The 24,086-nt window shown below is 35.9% G+C and overlaps 3 long non-coding RNA genes across 4 annotated transcripts in view; 2 read left to right on the top strand and 1 right to left on the bottom strand.

Moving 5' to 3' along the window:
• Nucleotides 1–2,519, top strand: part of LOC127952257 (uncharacterized) — a 42,170-nt gene extending 39,651 nt beyond the window's left edge. For both annotated transcript variants that reach the window (XR_008152885.1, XR_008152884.1), the window contains one exon: nucleotides 1,753–2,519. This is a non-coding gene — a long non-coding RNA (uncharacterized LOC127952257). The remainder of the gene's footprint in view (nucleotides 1–1,752) is intronic.
• LOC127952258 (uncharacterized) overlaps nucleotides 1–21,338 on the bottom strand; it is a 130,748-nt gene extending 109,410 nt beyond the window's left edge. Inside the window, exon 1 of the long non-coding RNA XR_008152886.1 lies at nucleotides 21,291–21,338. This is a non-coding gene — a long non-coding RNA (uncharacterized LOC127952258). The remainder of the gene's footprint in view (nucleotides 1–21,290) is intronic.
• Nucleotides 3,581–19,964, top strand: LOC127952261 (uncharacterized). The gene is made up of 3 exons (XR_008152889.1): nucleotides 3,581–3,688; nucleotides 8,958–9,142; nucleotides 19,767–19,964. It is a non-coding gene; the product is annotated as an uncharacterized LOC127952261 (long non-coding RNA).
• Nucleotides 21,339–24,086: the final 2,748 nt, after the last annotated feature.

Genomic DNA, 24,086 nt, shown 5'->3' with positions numbered 1-24,086 from the left:
TCAGGTTAAACTGTAATCATAATGTGGCAAAATTTTAAAAACTGATATATCTGTATGAACAAAATGGAAAACATTGACTCAATGAGATTTAAAATGTTATAACAGTTCATTTTTTAATGTTTTGGCATGAATTCATGAATCCTTTCAACAGTACTGTTCAACTTTACTGAATGAGCCCATTAGTGGTCTTCTGCTGCCATCTAGTGGTTATAAATTGCATTTACTCCAACAACACTGTGTTTTTAAACATAACTGTTATAGTGTTTTTTTTTTTTTTTTGCCCAATCTCTCTTAAATTTTGCATGCTTGTTTAGAATGAAATTATGCATTATTTTACACAGTTTTTATAATTTGTGGGCTTTCTGATTGTATTAATAGGCCTTTGTGTACACTATGCAAATAACATATAATAAAATTACTGGTTTATAGTTGTCTAAATGCAATTGTTCAACATGTTTTTGATAATTATTGACCTTCAGAGTCTAGAGAATTGTACTTCAGTAGTTTTATTGATTTTCATCTTAAACCCTTTCACTAGTATGCCAAAGTAACTTTTTAAAATAATCTTGAATATTTAATTAACAGCTTTATTGACAACATTGGTCCCAGAGGCAAAGTTGTTCAGAATGAGGAGATCTATCATATGATATGAATATCTAGTGTTTTTGAGTGAATATATGAGCATTTTCAAACAATTTGAGGCCATTTACCATCTAAATCTTGTGTTTTGAGACCTGTTGTACTGTTATAGCGCCACCTATGCTTCGATCTCCATGAAACTTTGCATGCTTGTTAAGAGTCACCTGTTACATGATTTCACCGAGTTTCATAAAGTTTTGAGTTTTCGTTTAGGTTTTATAGGCTTTGTAGTATGTTTGGCCACACCCCTTTTTCTAAATTATCCCTTTACAGCTAACCAAAGGACAAAATTCAACATTTTTTTAATAATTATTGATCTAGAGAGTCCACAGAATATTACTGCAGTGGTTTGGTTCCGATCGGACAAAAAACCTAGGACTAGTTCGCAAAAGTAGGTTTTTAACATATTTGTGAATAACAATTGAACGATTTGATTGACAGCAATGGTTCTTGAGGCAAAGTTGTGCATTATGAGGAGATCTATCAAATGATATGCATATTGTGTTGATATGTGAAATACCACGTGATTACAGAGCCATAAAACTCGTTAGCGCCAACTAGTGGCCGATTTCTTTCAAAATTCTTACAGACCTTAAGGTTCATGAGTCGAACGTACCCAGCGAGTTTCGTTCCGATCAACATCCGTTAACCCTTTCAAATAGGTGCTTAAAATTGTTTGGCCAATGGCGGCCATGTTTTTTTGAGATATGCAAATGTCCTCATAGGTACTTGTGCCCCTTCAGACCAAGACACTGCATACCAATTTTCAAGTCGATCGAGCCAACGGTTGCCTAGTTATAGCAATTTATGTGTTTTTTCTATCTTATAGCGCCCCCAAGTGGCAGAGATGCACAATTTTTTTTATTTGACCAAAGATTGAGCTCATACATATGTGTACCAATTTTGGTGAAGATATCTCATTCCGTTCAAGAGTTATAGTCAAAATAGCATTTGGCTAACGTTAGCATAGACGCTTTTTGGTGTACTGTTTCGCGTAAGAATTGAAATTTCAACTTTTTTTTGATAATTATTGATATTGAGTGTCCAGGGAATATTCATGAAGTGGTTTGGTTCTGATTGGTTGAAAATCCTAGGACTAGTTCGCAAAAGTAGGTTTCGGATATAGCTCGATTTTGCGAGAAAACGGTGCGTCGTAGACCCCAAAAAGGCGCCGTGCACTTTTGTTCGGGCTAACCCAAGGATTGCAACAATGCCATGTTTTTGAGTCTATGGCTAACGGTTTACACTTTACGGCCAAAAATGTCCAAAATTTTTGTTTTTTGCGCTGTAGCGCCCCCGTTAGGCCGATTGGGCTGAGAGTTTGATAAGTTCTCCCCAAATTGAGCTCTACGATCTGTCCAAATTTCAGCTCTCTAGGCCTTACGGTTTGGGCTGCACGTTCAGTTCTAGGGCGGAAGAATAATAATAATAATTAAAGCTGCAAGCAGCATTTTACCGGGGTTCAAGCACATTAAGGCCTCTGAGGTGGTCAGAGCCAACCTGGATGCTTGGATGACATTTAAACACATCCAAAATGGAGAACAGGCTAACAGACAGACACACACACTGACAGCAAATGATTAGACTAATATATGTATACTCTATAAGCATATGCACACACAAACACACACACAAAGACACACATATACATGGACACACATTTTGTTGCAGATATAGGTATTTGACATAAGTGATAGGTGACAATAAACTTATTGCAAGTCTTCTCTTTTTTAGAGTTTAGATGTCATTTTCAGGTTAAACTGTAATCATAATGTGGCAAAATTGTAAAAACTGATACATCTGTATGAACAAAATGGAAAACATTGACTCAATGAGATTTAAAATGTTATAAAAGTTCATTTTTTAATGTGTTGGCATGAATTCATGAATGCTTTCAACAGTACTGTTCAACTTTACTGAATGAGCCCATTAGTGTTCTTCCGCTGCCATCTAGTGGTTATAAATTGCATTTACTCAAACAACACTGTGTTTTAAACATAAATGTTATAGTGTTGTTATTTTTTTTTTGCCCAATCTCTCTTAAATTTTGCATGCTTGTTTAGAATGAAATCATGCGTTATTTTACACAGTTTTGATAATTTGTGGGCTTTCTGTTTGTATTAATAGGCCTTTGTGTACACTATGCAAATAACATATTATAAAATTACTGGTTTATAGTTGTCTAAATGCAATTGTTCAACATGTTTTTGATAATTATTGACCTTCAGAGTCTAGAGAATTGTACTTCAGTGGTTTTATTGATTTTCATCTTAAACCCTTTCACTAGTATGCCAAAGTAACTTTTTAAAATAATCTTGAATATTTAATTAACAGCTTTATTGACAACATTGGTCCCAAAGGCAAAGTTGTTCAGAATGAGGAGATCTATCATATGATATGAATATCTAGTGTTTTTGAGTGAATATATGATCATTTTCAAACAATTTGAGGCCATTTACCATCTAAATATTGTGTTTTGAGACCTGTTGTACTGTTTTAGCGCCACCTATGCTTCGATCTCCATGAAACTTTGCATGCTTGTTAAGAGTCACCTGTTACATGTTCTCACCGAGTTTCATAAAGTTTTGAGTTTTCGTTTAGGTTTTATAGACTTTGGAGTATGTTTGGCCACACCCCTTTTTCTAAATTATCCCTTAACAGCTAACCAAAGGACAAAATTCAACATTTTTTAATAATTATTGATCTAGAGAGTCCACAGAATATTACTGCAGTGGTTTGGTTCTGATCGGACAAAAAACCTAGGACTAGTTCGCAAAAGTAGGTTTTTAACAAATTTGTTAATAACAATTGAACGATTTGATTGACAGCAATGGTTCTTGAGGCAAAGTTGTGCATTATGAGGAGATCTATCAAATGATATGCATATTGTGTTGATAGGTAAAACACCACGTGATTACAGAGCCATAAAACTCGTTAGCGCCAACTAGTGGCCGATTTCTTTCAAAATTCTTACAGACCTTAAGGTTCATGAGTCGAACGTACCCAGCGAGTTTCGTTCCGATCAACATCCGTTAACCCTTTCAAATAGGTGCTTAAAGTTGTTTGGCCAATGGCGGCCATGTTTTTTGAGATATGCAAATGTCCTCATAGGTACTTGTGCCCCATCAGACCAAGACACTGCATACCAATTTTCAAGTCGATCGAGCCAACGGTTGCCTAGTTATAGCCATTTATGTGTTTTTTCTATCTTATTGCGCCCCCAAGTGGCAGAGATGCGCAATTTTTTTTATTTGACCCAAAATTGAGCTCATACATATGTGTACCAAGTTTGGTGAAGTTATCTCATTCCGTTCAAGAGTTATAGTTAAAATAGCATTTGGCCAACGTTACTATAGACACTTTTTGGCATACTGTTTCGCGTAAGAATTGAAATTTCAACTTTTTTTTGATAATTATTGATATTGAGTGTCCAGGGAATATTTCTGAAGTGGTTTGGTTCTGATTGGTTGAAAATCCTAGGACTAGTTCGCAAAAGTAGGTTTCGGATATAGCTCGATTTTGCGAGAAAACGGTGCGTCGCAGACCCCAAAAAGGCGCCGTGCACTTTTGTTCGGGCTAACCCAAGGATTGCTACGATGCCATGTTTTTGAGTTTATGGCTAACGGTTTACGATTCACGGCCAAAAATGTCCAAAATTTTTGTTTTTTGCGCTGTAGCGCCCCCGTTTGGCCGATTGGGCTGAGACTTTGATAAGTTCTCCCCAAAATGAGCTCTACGATCTGTCCAAATTTCAGCTCTCTAGGCCTTACGGTTTGGGCTGCACGTTCAGTTCTAGGGCGGAAGAATAATAATAATAATAATAATTAAAGCTGCAAGCAGCATTTACGGGGTTCAAGCACATTAAGGCCTCTGAGGTGGTCTGAGCCAACCTGGATGTACGGATGACAGTTAAACACATCCAAAACGGAGAATAGGCTGACAGACAGACACACGCACTGAAATTAAATGATTAAACTAGTTTTAAGAGTTTGGATGTCATTTTCAGGTTTCACTGTAATCATAATGTGGCAAAATTTTAAAAACTGGTAAGTCTGTATGAACAAAATGGAAAACTTTAACTCAGTGAGATTTAAAATGTTGTAACAGTGTTTTTTTTTACTGTTTAGGCATGAATTCATAAATCTTCTCAAAAGTACTGTTTCAATTTGCTGAATGAGCCCATTAGTGGTCTTCCGCTGCCATCTAGTGGTTGCATTTACTCAAACAACACTGTTTTTAAACATAACTGTTATAGTGTAATGTTTTTTGCCCAATCTCTCTTAAATTTTGCATGCTTGTTTAGAATGAAATTAGGCTTTATTTTACACAGTTTTGATAGTTTGTGGGCTTTCTGTTTGTATAAATAGGCCTTTGTGTACACTGTGAAAAGAACATATTATACAATCACTGGTTTATAGTTGTCCAAATGCAATTTTTCAACATGTTTTTGATTATTATTGACCTTCAGAGTCTAGAGAATTGTACTTCAGTGGTTTTATTGATTTTCAGCTTAAAGCCTTGGACTACTTTGCCAAAGTAACTTTTTTAAATAATCTTCAATATTTAATTAACAGCTTTATTGACAACATTGGTCCCAAAAGTTGTTCAGAATGAGGAGATCTATCATATGATATGAAGATCTAGTGTTTATGTGAATATATGAGCATTTTCAGACAATTTGAGGCCATTTACCATATCAATCTTATGTTTTGAGACCTTTTCTACTGTCATAGCGCCACCTGTGGTCCGATCTCCATGAAAATTTGCATGCTTGTTAAGAGTCACCTGTTACATGTTTTCACCAAGTTTCATAAAGTTTTGAGTTTTCGTTTAGGTTTTATATGCTTTTGGGTATTTTGGTCACACCCCTTTTCTAATTTAGCCAGTTAAAGCTAACCAAAGGACAAAATTCAAAATTTTTTTGATAATTATTGATCTCGAGAGTCCAGAGAAAATTACTGCAGTGGTTTGGTTTCGATCGGGTAAAAAATCTGGGACTAGTTCGCAAAAGTAAGTTTTTAACATATTTGTGAATAACAATTGAACGATTTGATTGACATCTTCGCTCCTTGAGGCAAAGTTGTTCACAAAGAGGAGATCTATCATATGATATGAAGATCTAGTGTTTGTGTGAATGTATGAACATGTCATACAAATTGTGATCATTTTCTATTGAAAATGTGTGTTTTTGAGGCTTTTTCAACTGTTATAGCGCCACCTATGATCCGATCTCCATGAAACTTTGCATGCTTGTTAAGAGTCACCTGATACATGATTCCACGAAGTTTCATAAAGTTTTGAGTTTTCGTTTAGGTTTTATAGGCTTTGGGGTATGTTTGGCCACACCCCTTTTACTAAATTACCCCTTTACAGCTAACCAAAGGACAAAATTCAACATTTTTTTGATAATTATTGATCTAGAGAGTCCACAGAATATTACTGCAGTGGTTTGGTTCCGATCGGACAAAAAACCTAGGACTAGTTCGTAAAAGTAGGTTTTTAACATATTTGTGAATAACATTTGAACGATTTGATTGACAGCAATGGTTCTTGAGGCAAAGTTGTGCATTATGAGGAGGTCTATCAAATGATATGCATATTGTGTTGATAAGTGAAACACCACGTGATTACAGAGCCAATAAACTCGTTAGCGCCAACTAGTGGCCGATTTCTTTCAAAATTCTTACAGACCTTAAGGTTCATGAGTCGAACGTACCCAGCGAGTTTCGTTCCGATCAACATCCGTTAACCCTTTCAAATAGGTGCTTAAAATTGTTTGGCCAATGGCGGCCATGTTTTTTGAGATATGCAAATGTCCTCATAGGTACTTGTGCCCCTTCAGACAAAGACACTGCATACCAATTTTTAGGTCGATCGAGCCAACGGTAGCCTAGTTATAGCCATTTATGTGTTTTTTCTTTTTATAGCGCCCCCAAGTGGCAGAGGTGTGCAATTTTTTTTATTTGACCAAAGTTTTAGGTCTTACAAATGTGTAGCAAGTTTGGTTAAGATATCTTATTTCTTTCACGAGTTATAGCCTGTTGCGTAAAATTGCTCCTCGACTTTTGAACGTTTTGGCATCCCATTACGACAGCGAGTCGAAATTTCAACTTTTTTTTGATAATTATTGATATTCCCTGGCCAGAGAACATTTCTGCAGTGGTTTGGTTCAGATTGGGCGAAAAACCTAGGACTAGTTCGCAAAAGTAGGTTTTGGACATACGTCAAATTTGCGAAAAAACGAGGCCTCCTAGACCCAAAATCAGAGTGACCGTTTTTAATTTCGCATGACCCACGGATTCCGGAAATGTTAAATTTTTGGCTCTATGATAAGCGGTTTATGAGTTATTAGCACTAACGCATTTTTGATCACTGTAGCGCCCCCTTTAGGCCGATTGGGGCGAGCCTTTGGATCTGACAAGAAGGCCGGACTTCTACCATCTGACCAAGTTTCAGCTCTCTAGGCCTTACGGTTTGGGCTGCACGATCAGTTTGAGTGGAGAATAATAATAATAATAATAATAATAAAAATCCTAACAGATACAATAGGGTTTCAGCACTTCGTGCTTGAACCCCTAAAAATCCTAACAATTACAATAGGGTTTCAGCACTGCGTGCTTGAACCCCTAATAATAATAATAATAAAAATCCTAACAAAAACAATAGGGTTTCAGCACTGCGTGCTTGAACCCCTAATTAAAGCTGCAAGCAGCATTTACCGGGGTTCAAGCACATTAAGGCCTCTGAGGTGGTCTGAGCCAACCTGGATGCATGGATGACAGTTAAACACATCCAAAATGGAGAACAGGCTAACAGACAGACACACACACTGAAACTAAATGATTAGACTAATATATGTATACTCTATAAGCATATGCACACACACACACACACACACACACAAAGACACACATATACATGCACAAACATTTTGTTGCAGATATAGGTATTTGAAATAAGTGATAGGTGACCATAAACTTATTGCAAGTCTTTTCTTTTTAAGAGTTTAGATGTCATTTTCAGGTTAAACTGTAATCATAATGTGGCAAAATTTTAAAAACTTATATATCTGTATGAACAAAATGGAAAACATTGACTCAATGAGATTTAAAATGTTATAACAGTTCATTTTTTAATGTTTTGGCATGAATTCATGAATCCTTTCAACAGTACTGTTCAACTTTACTGAATGAGCCCATTAGTGGTCTTCCGCTGCCATCTAGTGGTTATAAATTGCATTTACTCCAACAACACTGTGTTTTTAAACATAACTGTTATAGTGTTTTTTTTTTTTTTGCCCAATCTCTCTTAAATTTTGCATGCTTGTTTAGAATGAAATTATGCATTATTTTACACAGTTTTGATAATTTGTGGGCTTTCTGATTGTATTAATAGGCCTTTGTGTGCACTATGAAAAGAACATATTATAAAATGACTGGTTTATAGTTGCCCAAATGCAATTGTTCAACATGTTTTTGATAATTATTGACCTTCAGAGTCTAGAGAATTGTACTTCAGTGGTTTTATTGATTTTCATCTTAAACTGTATCACAAGTATGCCAAAGTAACTTTTTTAAATAATCTTGAATATTTAATTAACAGCTTTATTGACAACATTGGTCCCAGAGGCAAAGTTGTTCAGAATGAGGAGCTCTATCATATGATATGAAGATTTGGTGTTTTTGAGTGAATATATGAGCATTTTCAAACAATTTGAGGCCATTTACCATAGAAATCTTGTGTTTTGAGACCTTTTCTACTGTTATAGCGCCACCTATGGTCTGATCTCCATGAAACTTTGCATGCTTGTTAAGAGTAACCTGTTACATGATTTCACTGAGTTTCATAAAGTTTTGAGTTTTCGTTTAGGTTTTATAGGCTTTGGGGTATGTTTGGCCACAACTCTTTTTAAATATTACCGCTTTACAGCTAACCAAAGGACAAAATTCAACATTTTTTTAATAATTATTGATCTACAGAGTCCACAGAATATTACTGCAGTGGTTTGGTTCCGATCGGACAAAAAACCTAGGACTAGTTCGCAAAAGTAGGTTTTTAACATATTTGTGAATAACAATTGAACGATTTTATTGACAGCAATGGTTCTTGAGGCAAAGTTGTGCATTACGAGGAGATCTATCAAATGATATGCATATTGTGTTGATATGTGAAACACCACGTGATTACAGAGCCATAAAACTCGTTAGCGCCAACTAGTGGCCGATTTCTTTCAAAATTCTTACAGACCTTAAGGTTCATGAGTCGAACGTACCCAGCAAGTTTCGTTCCGATCAACATCCGTTAACCCTTTCAAATAGGTGCTTAAAATTGTTTGGCCAATGGCGGCCATGTTTTTTTGAGATATGCAAATGTCCTCAAAGGTACTTGTGCCCCTTCAGACCAAGACATTGCATACCAATTTTCAAGTCGATCGAGCCAACGGTTGCCTAGTTATAGCAATTTATGTGTTTTTTCTATCTTATAGCGCCCCCAAGTGGCAGAGGTGTGCAATTTTTTTGATTTGACCAAAGATTGAGCTCATACATATGCGTACCGAGTTTGGTGAAGATATCTCATTCTGTTCAAGAGTTATAGTCAAAATAGCATTTGGCTAACGTTAGCATAGACGCTTTTTGGTGTACTGTTTCGTGTAAGAATTGAAATTTCAACTTTTTTTTGATAATTATTGATATTGAGTGTCCAGGGAATATTTATGAAGTGTTTTGGTTCTGATTGGTTGAAAATCCTAGGACTAGTTCGCAAAAGTAGGTTTCGGATATAGCTCGATTTTGCGAGAAAACGGTGCGTCGTAGACCCCAAAAAGGCACCGTGCACTTTTGTTCGGGCTAACCCAAGGATTGCAACAATGCCATGTTTTTGAGTCTACGGCTAATGGTATACGATTTACGGCCAAAAATGTCCAAAATTTTTGTTTTTTGCGCTGTAGCGCCCCCGTTAGGCCGATTGGGCTGAGACTTTGATAAGTTCTCCCCAAATTGAGCTCTACGAACTGTCCAAATTTCAGCTCTCTAGGCCTTACGGTTTGGGCTGCACGTTCAGTTCTAGGGCAGAAGAATAATAATAATAATAATTAAAGCTGCAAGCAGCATTTACGGGGTTCAAGCATTTAAGGCATCTGAGGTGGTCTGAGCCAACCTGGATGCATGGATGACAATTAAACACATCCAAAATGGAGAACAGGCTAACAGACAGACACACACACTGAAATTCAATGATTAAACTAATATATTAATACTCTATAAGCATTATACACACACACACACACATATACATGCACAAACATTTTGTTGCAGATATAGGTATTTGAAATAAGTGATAGGTGACAATAAACTTATTGCAAGTCTTCTCTTTTTAAGAGTTTAGATGTCATTTTCAGGTTAAACTGTAATCACAATGTGGCAAAATTTTAAAAACTGATACATCTGTATGAACAAAATGGAAAACATCAAATCAATTAGATTTAGAATGTTATAACAGTTAATTTATTAATGTTTAGCTTGAATTCATGAAAACAGAACTGTTTAACTTAACTCAATGAGCCCATTAGTGGTCTTCCGCTGCCATCTAGTGGTTATAAATTGCATTTACTCAAACAACAGTGTTTTTAAACATAACTGTTATAGTGTTATTTTTTGCCCAATCTCTCTTAAATTTTGCATGCTTGTTAAGAATGAAATTATGCATTATTTTACACAGTTTTGATAATTTGTGGGCTTTCTGTTTGTATTAATAGGCCTTTGTGTACACTATGCAAATAACATATTATAAAATCAGTGGTTTATAGTTGTCCAAATGCAATTGTTAAACATGTTTTTGATAATTATTGACCTTCAGAGTCTACAGAATTGTACTTCAGTGGTTTTATTGATTTTTAGCTTAAAGCCTTGGAATACTTTGCCAAAGTAACTTTTTAAAATAATCTTGAATATTTAATTAACAGATTCATTGACAACATTGGTCCCAGAGGCAAAGTTGTTCAGAATGAGGAGATCTATCATATGATATGAAGATCTAGTGTTTTTGAGTGAATATATGAGCATTTTCAAACAATTTGAGGCAATTAACCATATAAATCTTGTGTTTTGAGACCTTTTCTACTGTTATAGCGCCACCTATGGTCCGTTCTCCATGAAACTTTGCAGCCTTGTTAAGAGTCACCTTTTCCATGATTTCACCTAGTTTCATAAAGTTTAGAGTTTTCGTTTAGGTTTTATAGACTTTGGGGTATGTTCGGCCACACCCCTTTTCTTAATTACCCCTTTAACGCTAACCAAAGTACAAAATTCAACATTTTTTTGATAATTATTGATCTAGACAGTCCACAGAATATTACTGCAGTGGTTTGGTTCCGATCGAACAAAAAACCTAGGACTAGTTCGCAAAAGTAGGTTTTTAACCTATTTGTGAATAACAATTGAACGATTTGATTGACAGCAATGGTTCTTGAGGCGAAGTTGTGCATTATGAGGAGACCTATCATATGATATTAAGATCTAGTGTTTGTTTGAATGTATGAACATGTCCTACAAATTGTGATCATTTTCTATTTGAAAATGTGTGTTTTTGAGGCTTTTTCAACTGTTATAGCGCCACCTATGGTCCGATCTCCATGAAACATTGCATGCTTGTTAAGAGTCACCTGGTACATGTTTTTACCTAGTTTCATAAAGTTTTGAGTTTTCGTTTAGGTTTTATAGGCTTTGGGGTATGTTCGGCCACACCCCTTTTCTTAATTACCCCTTTAACGCTAACCAAAGTACAAAATTCAACATTTTTTTGATAATTATTGATCTAGAGAGTCCACAGATTATTACTGCAGTGGTTTGGTTCCGATCGGACAAAAAACCTAGGACTAGTTCGCAAAAGTAGGTTTTTAACATATTTGTGAATAATTAATGAACAATTTGATTGACAGCAATGGTTCTTGAGGCAAAGTTGTGCATTATGAGGAGATCTATCAAATGATATGCATATTGTGTTGATATGTGAAACACCACGTGATTACAGAGCCATAAAACTCGTTAGCGCCAACTAGTGTCCGATTTCTTTCAAAATTCTTACAGACCTTAAGGTTCATGAGTCGAACGTACCCAGCGAGTTTCGTTCCGATCAACATCCGTTAACACTTTCAAATAGGTGCTTAAAATTATTTGGCCAATGGCGGCCATGTTTTTTGAGCTATGCAAATGTCCTCATAGGTATTTGTGCCCCTTCAGACCAAGACACTGCATACCAATTTTCAAGTCGATCAAGCCAACGGTTGCCTAGTTATAGCCATTTATGTGTTTTTTTCTTTTTATAGCGCCCCCAAGTGGCAGAGGTGTGCAATTTTTTTTTATTTGACCAAAGTTTTAGCTCATACAAATGTTCAGCGAGTTTGGTTAAGATATCTCATTTCATTCATGAGTTATAGCCTGTTGTGTAAAATTGGTCCTCGACTTTCGAACATTTTGGCATCCCATTACGACAGTGGGTCGAAATTTCTACTTTTTTTTGATAATTATTAATATTCACCGGACAGAGAACATTTCTGCAGTTGTTTGGTTCAGATTGGGCGAAAAACCTAGGACTAGTTCGCAAAAGTAGGTTTTGGACATACGTCAAATTTGCGAAAAAACGAGGCCTCCTAGACCCAAAATCAGAGTGACCGTTTTTAATTTCGCATGACCCAGGGATTCCAGAAATGTTAAATTTTTGGCTCTATCACAAGCGGTTTAGGAGCTATTAGCAAAAACGCATTTTTGATCGCTGTAGCGCCCCCCACTGGCCGATTGGGCCGGTTCTTTGTATCTGAGTAGCGAGCAAGACTACTACCTTTTGACCAAGTTTCAGCTCTCTAGGCCTTACGGTTTGGGCTGCGCGTTCAGTTTTAAGGCGGAAAAATAATAATAATAATTAAAGCTGCAAGCAGCATTTTACCGGGGTTCAAGCATTTAAGGCATCTGAGGTGGTCAGAGCCAACCTGGATGTTTGGATGACATTTAAACACATCCAAAATGGAAAACAGGTTGACAGACAGACACACACACTGAAAGTAAATGATTAGACTAATATATGTATACTCTATAAGCATATGCACACACACACACACAAAGACACACATATACATGCACAAACATTTTGTTGCAGATATAGGTATTTGAAATAAGTGATAAGTGACAATAAACTTATTGCAAGTCTTCTCTTTTTAGAGTTTAGATGTCATTTTCAGGTTAAACTGTAATCATAATGTGGCAAAATTGTTAAAACTGCTACATCTGTATGAACAAAATGGAAAACATCAATTCAATGAGATTTAAAATGTTATAACAGTTAATTTATTAATGTTTTGGCATGAATTCATAAAAACAGTACTAGCTGAATGAGCCCATTAGTGGTCTTCCGCTGCCATCTAGTGGTTATAAATTACATTTACTCAAACAACACTGTGTTTTTAAACATAACTATTAATGTGTTGTTGTTGTTGTTGTTTTGCCCTATCTCTCTTAAATTTTGCATGCTTGTTTAGAATTAAAATATGCATTACCTTACACAGTTTTGATAATTTGTGGGATTTCTGTTTGTATTAATAAGGCCTTTGTGCCTCTGGGGTGGTCTCGGCCAACCAGGATGAATGGATGACAATAAAACACATCCAAAAGTCAGACACACACACACACTGAAATTAAATGATTAAACTAGTTTTTAAGAGTTTAGATGTCATTCAGGTTTCACTGTAATCACACTGTGGCAAAATTGTAAAAAATTATGTGTCTGTATGAACAAAATGGAAAACATTGATTCAATAAGATTTAAAATGTTACAACAGTTAATGTATTAATGTTTTGGCAAGAATTCATGAAAACAGTGCTGTTCAATTTAGCTGAATGAGCCCATTAGTGGTCTTCCGCTGCCATCTAGTGGTTATAAATTGCATTTACTCAAGCAACACTGTGTTTTTAAACATAACTGTTATAGTGTTGTTATCTTTTTTGCCCAATCTCTCTTAAATTTTGCATGCTTGTTTAGAATGAAATTATGCATTATTTTTCACAGTTTTGATAATTTGTGGGCTTTCTGTTTGTATTAATAGGCCTTTATGTGCACTATGCAAACAACATATTATAACATTACTGGTTTATAGTTGTCCAAATGCAATTGTTCAACATATTTTTGATAATTATTGACCTTCAGAGTCTAGAGAATTGTACTTCAGTGGTTTTATTGATTTTCATCTTAAACCCTATCACAAGTATGCCAAAGTAACTTTTTTAAATAATCTTGAATATTTAATTAACAGCTCTATTGACAACATTGGTCCCAGAGGCAAAGTTGTTCAGAATGAGGAGATTTATCATATGATATGAAGATTTAGTGTTTTTGAGTGAATATATGAACATTTTCAAACAATTTGAGGCCATTTACCATATAAATCTTGTGTTTTGAGACATTTTCTACTGTTATAGCACCACCTATGGTCTGATCTCCATAAAACTTTGCATGCTTGTTAAGAGTCACCTGTTACATGATTTCACTGAGTTTCATAAAGTTTTGAGTTTTCCTTTAGGTTTTATAGGCTTTGGGGTATGTTTGGCCACACCCCTTTTTCTAAATTACCCCGTTACAGCTAACCAAAGGACAAAATTCAACATTTTTTTAATAATTATTGATCTAGAGAGTCCACAGAATATTACTGCAGTGGTTTGGTTCCGATCGGGCAAAAAACCTAGGACTAGTTCGCAAAAGTAGGTTTTTAACATATTTGTGAATAACAATTGAACGATTTGATTGACAGCAATGGTTCTTGAGGCAAAGTTGTGCATTATGAGGAGATCTATCAAATGATATGCATATTGTGTTGATATGTGAAACACCACGTGATTACAGAGCCATAAAACTCGTTAGCGCCAACTAGTGGCCGATTTCTTTCAAAATTCTTGCATTCCTTTAGGGCTATGAGTCAAACATGCCCACCGAGTTTCGTTCCGATTCACATCCGTTAACCTTGTTAAATAGGTGCTCAAACTTCTTTGGCCAATGGCGGCCATGTTTTTTGAGATACGCGAATGTCCTCATAGATACTTGTGCCACTTCTGACAAAGACATGACATGCCAATTTTCAAGTCGATCGGACCAACGGTTGCTTAGTTATAGCCATTTATGTGTTTTTTCTGTCTTATAGCGCCCCCAAGGGGCAGAGGTGTGCAATTTTTTTTATTTGACCAAAGTTTTTGCTCTTACAAATGTCCAGCAAGTTTGGTTAAGATATCTCATTTCATTCATGAGTTATAGCCTGTTGCGTAAAATTGGTCCTCGACTTTAGAACATTTTCGCATCCCATTACGACAGTGATTCGAAATTTCAACTTTTTTTTGATAATTATTGATATTCACTGGCCAGAGAACATTTCTGCAGTTGTTTGGTTCAGATTGGTTGAAAATCCTAGGACTAGTTCGCAAAAGTAGGTTTTGGACATACGTCAAGTTTGCGAAAAAACGAGGCCTCCTAGACCCAAAATCAGAGTGACCGTTTTTAATTTCGCTTGACCCAAGGATTCCAGAAATGTTAAATTTTTGAGTCTACGATAAGCGGTTTAGGAGCTATTAGCAAAAACGCATATTTGATCGCTGTAGCGCCCCCCACTGGCCGAATGGGCTGGATCTTTGTATCTGAGTAGCGAGCAAGACTACTACCTTTTGACCAAGTTTCAGCTCTCTAGGCCTTACGGTTTGGGCTGCCCGTTCAGTTTTAAGGCGGAAGAATAATAATAATAATAATAAAAATCCTAACAATTACAATAGGGTTTCAGCACTGCGTGCTTGAACCCCTAATAATAAAAATCCTAACAATTACAATAGGGTTTCAGCACTGCGTGCTTGAACCCCTAATAAAAATCCTAACAATTACAATAGGGTTTCAGCACTGCGTGCTTGAACCCCTAATAATAATTAAAGCTGCAAGCAGCATTTACCGGGGTTCAAGCACATTAAGGCCTCTGAGGTGGTCTGAGCCAACCTGGATGCATGGATGACATTTAAACACATCCAAAATGGAGAACAGGCTAACAGACAGACACACACACTGAAAGTAAATGATTAGACTAATATATGTATACTCTATAAGCATATGCACACACACACACACACACACAGAAAGACACACATATACATGCACAAACATTTTGTTGCAGATATAGGTATTTGAAATAAGTGATAGGTGACAATAAACTTATTGCAAGTCTTCTCTTTTTAAGAGTTTAGATGTCATTTTCAGGTTAAACTGTAATCACAATGTGGCAAAATAGTAAAAACTGATATATCTGTAAGAACAAAATGGAAAACATTGACTCAATGAGATTTAAAATGTTATAACAGTTACATTTTTAATGTTTTGGGATGAATTCATGAATCCTTTCAACAGTACTGTTCAACTTAACTGAATGAGCCCATTAGTGGTCTTCCACTGCCATCTAGAGGTTATAAATTGCATTTACTCAAGCAACACTGTTTTTAAACATAACTGTTATAGTGTTTTTTTTTTTTTTTTTTGCCCAATCTCTCTTAAATTTTGCATGCTTGTTTAGAATGAAATTATGCATTGTTTTACACAGTTTTGATAATGTGTGGGCTTTCTGTTTGTATTAATAGGCCTTTGTGTACACTATGAAAAGAACATATTATAAAATTACTGGTTTATAGTTGTCCAAATGCAATTGTTCAACATGTTTTTGATAATTATTGACCTTCAGAGTCTAGAGAATTGTACTTCAGTGGTTTTATTGATTTTCATCTTAAACCGTATCACAAGTATGCCAAAGTAACTTTTTTAAATAATCTTGAATATTTAATTAACAGCTTTATTGACAACATTGGTCCCAGAGGCAAAGTTGTTCAGAATGAGGAGATTTATCATATGATATGAAGATTTAGTGTTTTTGAGTGAATATATGAACATTTTCAAACAATTTGAGGCCATTTACCATATAAATCTTGTGTTTTGAGACCTTTTCTACTGTTATAGCGCCACCTATGGTCTGATCTCCATGAAACTTTGCATGCTTGTTAAGAGTCACCTAATACCTGATTTCAGTGAGTTTCATAAAGTTTTGAGTTTTCGTTTAGGCTTTATAGGCTTTGGGGTATGTTTGGCCACACCCCTTTTTATATATTACCCCTTTACAGCTAACCAAAGGACAAAATTCAACATTTTTTTAATAATTATTGATCTAGAGAGTCCACAGAATATTACTGCAGTGGTTTGGTTCCGATCGGACAAAAAACCTAGGACTAGTTCGCAAAAGTAGGTTTTTAACATATTTGTGAATAACAATTGAACGATTTGATTGACAGCAATGGTTCTTGAGGCAAAGTTGTGCATTACGAGGAGATCTATCAAATGATATGCATATTGTGTTGATATGTGAAACACCACGTGATTAAAGAGCCATAAAACTCGTTAGCGCCAACTAGTGGCCGATTTCTTTCAAAATTCTTACAGACCTTAAGGTTCATGAGTCGAACGTACCCAGCGAGTTTCGTTCCGATCAACATCCGTTAACCCTTTCAAATAGGTGCTTAAATTTGTTTGGCCAATGGCGGCCATGTTTTTTGAGATAAGCAAATGTCCTCATAGGTACTTGTGCCCCTTCAGACCAAGACACTGCATACCGATTTTCAAGTCGATCGAGCCAACGGTTGCCTAGTTATAACAATTTATGTGTTTTTTCTATCTTATAGCGCCCCCAAGTGGCAGAGGTGTGCAATTTTTTTGATTTGACCAAAGATTGAGCTCATACATATGCATACCGAGTTTGGTGAAGATATCTCATTCTGTTCAAGAGTTATAGTCAAAATAGCATTTGGCTAACGTTAGCATAGACGCTTTTTGATGTACTGTTTCGCGTAAGAATCGAAATTTCAACTTTTTTTTAATAATTATTGATATTGAGTGTCCAGGGAATATTTATGAAGTGGTTTGGTTCTGATTGGTTGAAAATCCTAGGACTAGTTCGCAAAAGTAGGTTTCGGATATAGCTCGATTTTGCGAGAAAACGGTGCGTCGTAGACCCCAAAAAGGCGCCGTGCACTTTTGTTCGGGCTAACCCAAGGATTGCAACAATGCCATGTTTTTGAGTCTACGGCTAACGGTATACGATTTACGGCCAAAAATGTCCAAATTTTTTGTTTTTTGCGCTGTAGCGCCCCCGTTAGGCCGATTGGGCTGAGACTTTGATAAGTTCTCCCCAAATTGAGCTCTACAATCTGTCCAAATTTCAGCTCTCTAGGCCTTACGGTTTGGGCTGCACGTTCAGTTTTAGGGCAGAAGAATAATAATAATAATTAAAGCTGCAAGCAGCATTTTACCGGGGTTCAAGCATTTAAGGCATCTGAGGTGGTTAGAGCCAACCTGGATGTTTGGATGACATTTAAACACATCCAAAATGGAGAACAGGTTAACAGACAGATACACACACTGAAAGTAAATGATTAGACTAATATATGTATACTCTATAAGCATATGCACACACACACACACAAAGACACAGATATACATGAACAAACATTTTGTTGCAGATATAGGTATTTAAATAAGTGATAGGTGACATAAAATTATTGCAAGTCTTCTCTTTTTCAGAGTTTAGATGTCATTTTCAGGTTAAACTGTAATCATAATGTGGCAAAATTGTAAAAACTGATACATCTGTATAAACAAAATGGAAAACATCAATTCAATGAGATTTAAAATGTTATAACAGTTAAATTATTAATGTTTTGGCATGAATTCATGAAAACAGTACTGTTTAACTAGCTGAATGAGCCCATTAGTGGTCTTCCGCTGCCATCTAGTGGTTATAAATTGCATTTACTCAAACAACACTGTTTTAAAACATAACTGTTATAGTGTTGTAATTTTTTTTTTGCCCAATCTCTCTTAAATTTTGCATGCTTGTTTAGAATGAAATCATGCATTATTTTACACAGTTTTGATAATTTGTGGGCTTTCTGTTTGTATACATAGGCCTTTGTGTACACTTTGCAAATAACATATTATAAAATTATTGGTTTATAGTTGCCCAAATGCAATTGTTCAACATGTTTTTGATAATTATTGACCTTCAGAGTCTAGAGAATTGTACTTCAGTGGTTTTATTGATTTTCATCTTAAACCGTATCACAAGTATGCCAAAGTAACTTTTTTAAATAATCTTGAATATTTAATAAACAGCTTTATTGACAACATTGGTCCCAGAGGCAAAGTTGTTCAGAATGAGGAGATTTATCATATGATATGAAGATTTAGTGTTTTTGAGTGAATATATGAACATTTTCAAACAATTTGAGGCCATTTACCATATAAATCTTGTGTTTTGAGACCTTTTCTACTGTTATAGCGCCACCTATGGTCTGATCTCCATGAAACTTTGCATGCTTGTTAAGAGTCACCTGTTACATGATTTCACCGAGTTTCATAAAGTTTTGAGTTTTCCTTTAGGTTTTATAGGCTTTGGGGTATGTTTGGCCACACCCCTTTTTCTAAATTACCCCGTTACAGCTAACCAAATGACAAAATTCAACATTTTTTTTTAATAATTATTGATCTAGAGAGTCCACAGAATATTACTGCAGTGGTTTGGTTCCGATCGGGCAAAAAACCTAGGACTAGTTCGCAAAAGTAGGTTTTTAACATATTTGTGAATAACAATTGAACGATTTGATTGACAGCAATGGTTCTTGAGGCAAAGTTGTGCAATACGAGGAGATCTATCAAATGATATGCATATTGTGTTGATATGTGAAACACCACGTGATTACAGAGCCATAAAACTCGTTAGCGCCAACTAGTGGCCGATTTCTTTCAAAATTCTTACAGACCTTAAGGTTCATGAGTCGAACGTACCCAGCGAGTTTCGTTCCGATCAACATCCGTTAACCCTTTCAAATAGGTGCTTAAAATTGTTTGGCCAATGGCGGCCATGTTTTTTGAGATATGCAAATGTCCTCAAAGGTACTTGTGCCCCTTCAGACCAAGACACTACATACCGATTTTCAAGTCGATCGAGCCAACGGTTGCCTAGTCATAGCAATTTATGTGTTTTTTCTATCTTATAGCGCCGCCAAGTGGCAGAGATGCGCAATTTTTTTGATTTGACCAAAGATTGAGCTCATACATATGTGTACCGAGTTTGGTGAAGATATCTCATTCCGTACAAGAGTTATAGTCAAAATAGCATTTGGCTAACGTTAGCATAGACGCTTTTTGGTGTACTGTTTCGCGTAAGAATTGAAATTTCAATTTTTTTTTTGATAATTATTGATATTGAGTATCCAGGGAATATTTATGAATTGGTTTGGTTCTGATTGGTTGAAAATCCTAGGACTAGTTCGCAAAAGTAGGTTTCGGATATAGCTCGATTTTGCGAGAAAACGGTGCATCGTAGACCCCAAAAAGGCGCCGTGCACTTTTGTTCGGGCTAACCCAAGGATTGCAACAATGCCATGTTTTTGAGTTTATGGCTAACGGTTTACGATTCACGGCCAAAAATGTCCAAAATTTTTGTTTTTTGCGCTGTAGCGCCCCCGTATGGCCGATTGGGCTGAGACTTTGATAAGTTCTCCCCAAAATGAGCTCTACGATCTGTCCAAATTTCAGCTCTCTAGGCCTTACGGTTTGGGCTGCACGTTCAGTTCTAGGGCGGAAGAATAATAATAATAATAATAATTAAAGCTGCAAGCAGCATTTACGGGGTTCAAGCACATTAAGGCCTCTGAGGTGGTCTGAGCCAACCTGGACGTATGGATGACAGTTAAACACATCCAAAACGGAGAATAGGCTGACAGACAGACACACGCACTGAAATTAAATGATTAAACTAGTTTTTAAGAGTTTGGATGTCATTTTCAGGTTTCACTGTAATCATAATGTGGCAAAATTTTAAAAACTGATAAGTCTGTATGAACAAAATGGAAAACTTTAACTCAGTGAGATTTAAAATGTTGTAACAGTGTTTTTTTATTTATTGTTTAGGCATGAATTCATAAATCTTCTCAAAAGTACTGTTTCAATTTGCTTAATGAGCCCATTAGTGGTCTTCCGCTGCCATCTAGTGGTTATAAATTGCATTTACTCAAACAACACTGTTTTTAAACATAACTGTTATAGTGTAATGTTTTTTGCCCAATCTCTCTTAAATTTTGAATGCTTGTTTAGAATGAAATTAGGCATTATTTTACACAGTTTTGATAATTTGTGGGCTTTCTGTTTGTATTAATAGGCCTTTGTGTACACTGTGAAAATAACATATTATAAAATTACTGGTTTATAGTTGTCCAAATGCAATTGTTCAACATGTTTTTGATAATTATTGACCTTCAGAGTCTAGAGAATTGTACTTCAGTGGTTTTATTGATTTTCAGCTTAAAGCCTTGGACTACTTTGGCAAAGTAACTTTTTTAAATAATCTTGAATATTTAATTAACAGCTTTATTGACAACATTGGTCCCAGAGGCAAAGTTGTTCAGAATGAGGAGATCTATCATTTGATGTGAAGATCTAGTGTTTTTGAGAGAATATATTAGCATTTTCAAACAATTTGAGGCCATTTACCATATAAATCTTGTGTTTTGAGACCTTTTCTACTGTTATAGCGCCACCTATGGTCCGATCTCCATGAAACTTTGCATGCTTGTTAAGAGTCACCTGTTACATGTTTTTCCCTAGTTTCATAAAGTTTAGAGTTTTTGTTTAGGTTTTATAGGCTTTGGGGTATGTTTGGCCACACCCCTTTTCTAAATTACCAATTTAAAGCTAACCAAAGGACAAAATTTAACATTTTTTTGATAATTATTGATCTAGAGAGTCCACAGAATATTACTGCAGTGGTTTGGTTCCGATCGGGCAAAAAACCTAGGACTAGTTCGCAAAAGTAGGTTTTAAACATATTTATGAATAACAATTGAACGATTTGATTGACAGCAATGGTTCTTGAGGCAAAGTTGTGCATTATGAGGAGATCTATCAAATGATATGCATATTGTGTTGATATGTGAAACACCACGTGATTACAGAGCCATAAAACTCGTTAGCGCCAACTAGTGGCCGATTTCTTTCAAAATTCTTACAGACCTTAAGGTTCATGAGTCGAACGTACCCAGCGAGTTTCGTTCCGATCAACATCCGTTAACCCTTTCAAATAGGTGCTTAAATTTGTTTGGCCAATGGCGGCCATGTTTTTTGAGATATGCAAATGTCCTCATAGGTACTTGTGCCCCTTCAGACCAAGACACTGCATACCAATTTTCAAGTCGATCGAGCCAACGGTTGCCTAGTTATAGCAATTAATGTGTTTTTTCTATCTTATAGCGCCCCCAAGTGGCAGAGATGCGCAATTTTTTTGATTTGTCCAAGGATTGAGCTCATACATATGTGTACCGAGTTTGGTGAAGATATCTCATTCTGTTCAAGAGTTATAGTCAAAATAGCATTTGGCTAACGTTAGCATAGACGCTTTTTTGTGTACTGTTTCGCGTAAGAATTGAAATTTCAACCTTTTTTTGATAATTATTGATATTGAGTGTCCAGGGAATATTTATGAAGTGGTTTGGTTCTGATTGGTTGAAAATCCTAGGACTAGTTCGCAAAAGTAGGTTTCGGATATAGCTCGATTTTGCGAGAAAACGGTGCGTCGTAGAGCAAAAAATCCAGTTGTGCACTTTTGTTCGGGCTAACCCAAGGATTGGAACGATGCCTTGTTTTTGAGTCTACGGCTAACGGTTTACGATCTGCGGCCAAAAATGTCCAAAATTTTCGTTTTTTGCGCTGTAGCGCCCCCGTTAGGCCGATTGGGCTGAGACTTTGATAAGTTCTCCCCAAAATGAGCTCTACGATCTGTCCAAATTTCAGCTCTCTAGGCCTTACGGTTTGGGCTGCACGTTCAGTTCTAGGGCAGAAGAATAATAATAATAATAAAAATCCTAACAATTACAATAGGGTTTCAGCACTGCGTGCTTGAACCCCTAATAATTAAAGCTGCAAGCAGCATTTACGGGGTTCAAGCATTTAAGGCATCTTAGGTGGTCAGAGCCAACCTGGACGTATGGATGACCGTTAAAGACATCCAAAATGGAGAATAGGCTAACAGACAGACACACACACTGAAATTAAATGATTAAACTCGTTTTTAAGATTTTAGATGTCATTTTCAGGTTTCACTGTAATCATAATGTGGTAAAATTTTAAAAACTGATATGTCTGTATGAACAAAATGGAAAACTTTAACTCGGTGAGATTTGAAATGTTGTAACAGTGTTTTTTTATTGTTTAGGCATTAATTCATACATCCTTTCAACTGTACTGTTTAAGTTAGCTGAATGAGCCCATTAGTGGTTTCCGCTGCCATCAAGTGGTTATAAATGGCAATATCTCATACATCAATGTGTTAATCCTTTATAACTCTTAGTGTTTTTTTGCCTAATCCCTCTTAAATGTTGCATGCTTGTTTAGAATGAAATTAGGCATTATTTTACACAGTTTTGATCATTTGTGGGCTTTCTGTTTGTATTGATAGGCCTTTGTGTACACTGTGACAAGAACATACTATACATCACTGGTTTATAGTTGTCCAAATGCAATTGTTCAACATGTTTTTGATAATTATTGACCTTCAGAGTCTAGAGAATTGTACTTCAGTGGTTTTATTGATTTTCAGCTTAAAGCCTTGGACTACTTTGCCAAAGTAACTTTTTTAAATAACCTTGAATATTTCATTAACAGCTTTATTGACAACATTGGTCCCAGAAGTTGTTCAGAATGAGGAGATCTATCATATGATATGAAGATCTAGTGTTTATGTGAATATATGAGCATTTTCAGACAATTTGAAGCCATTTACCATATAAATCTTATGTTTTGAGACCTTTTTTACTGTTATAGCGCCACCTATGGTCCGATCTCCATGAAACTTTGCATGCTTGTTAAGAGTCACCTGTTACATGTTTTCAACAAGTTTCATAAAGTTTTGAGTTTTCGTTTAGGTTTTATATGCTCTTGGGTATTTTGGTCACGCCCCTTTTCTAATTTAGCCAGTTATAGCTAACCAAAAGACAAAATTCAATATTTTTTTGATAATTATTGATCTAGAGTGTCCAGAGAAAATTACTGCAGTGGTTTGGTTTCGATCAGGTAAAAAACCTAGGACTAGTTCGCAAAAGTAAGTTTTTAATATATTTGTGAATAACAATTGAACGATTTGATTGACATCTTCGCTCCTTGAGGCAAAGTTGTTCACAAAGAGGAGATATATCATATGATATGAAGATCTAGTGTTTGTGTGAATGTATGTACATGTTCTACAAATTGTGATCATTTTCTATTGAAAATGTGTGTTATTGAGGCTTTTTCAACTGTTAAAGCGCCACCTATGATCCGATCTCCATGAAACTTTGCATGCT

Source organism: Carassius gibelio, chromosome B3, assembly GCF_023724105.1.
Source record: "Carassius gibelio isolate Cgi1373 ecotype wild population from Czech Republic chromosome B3, carGib1.2-hapl.c, whole genome shotgun sequence".
In the NCBI taxonomy this organism is placed as follows: Eukaryota; Metazoa; Chordata; class Actinopteri; order Cypriniformes; family Cyprinidae; genus Carassius; species Carassius gibelio.
This window is presented reverse-complemented; position numbering and strand designations above follow the sequence as displayed.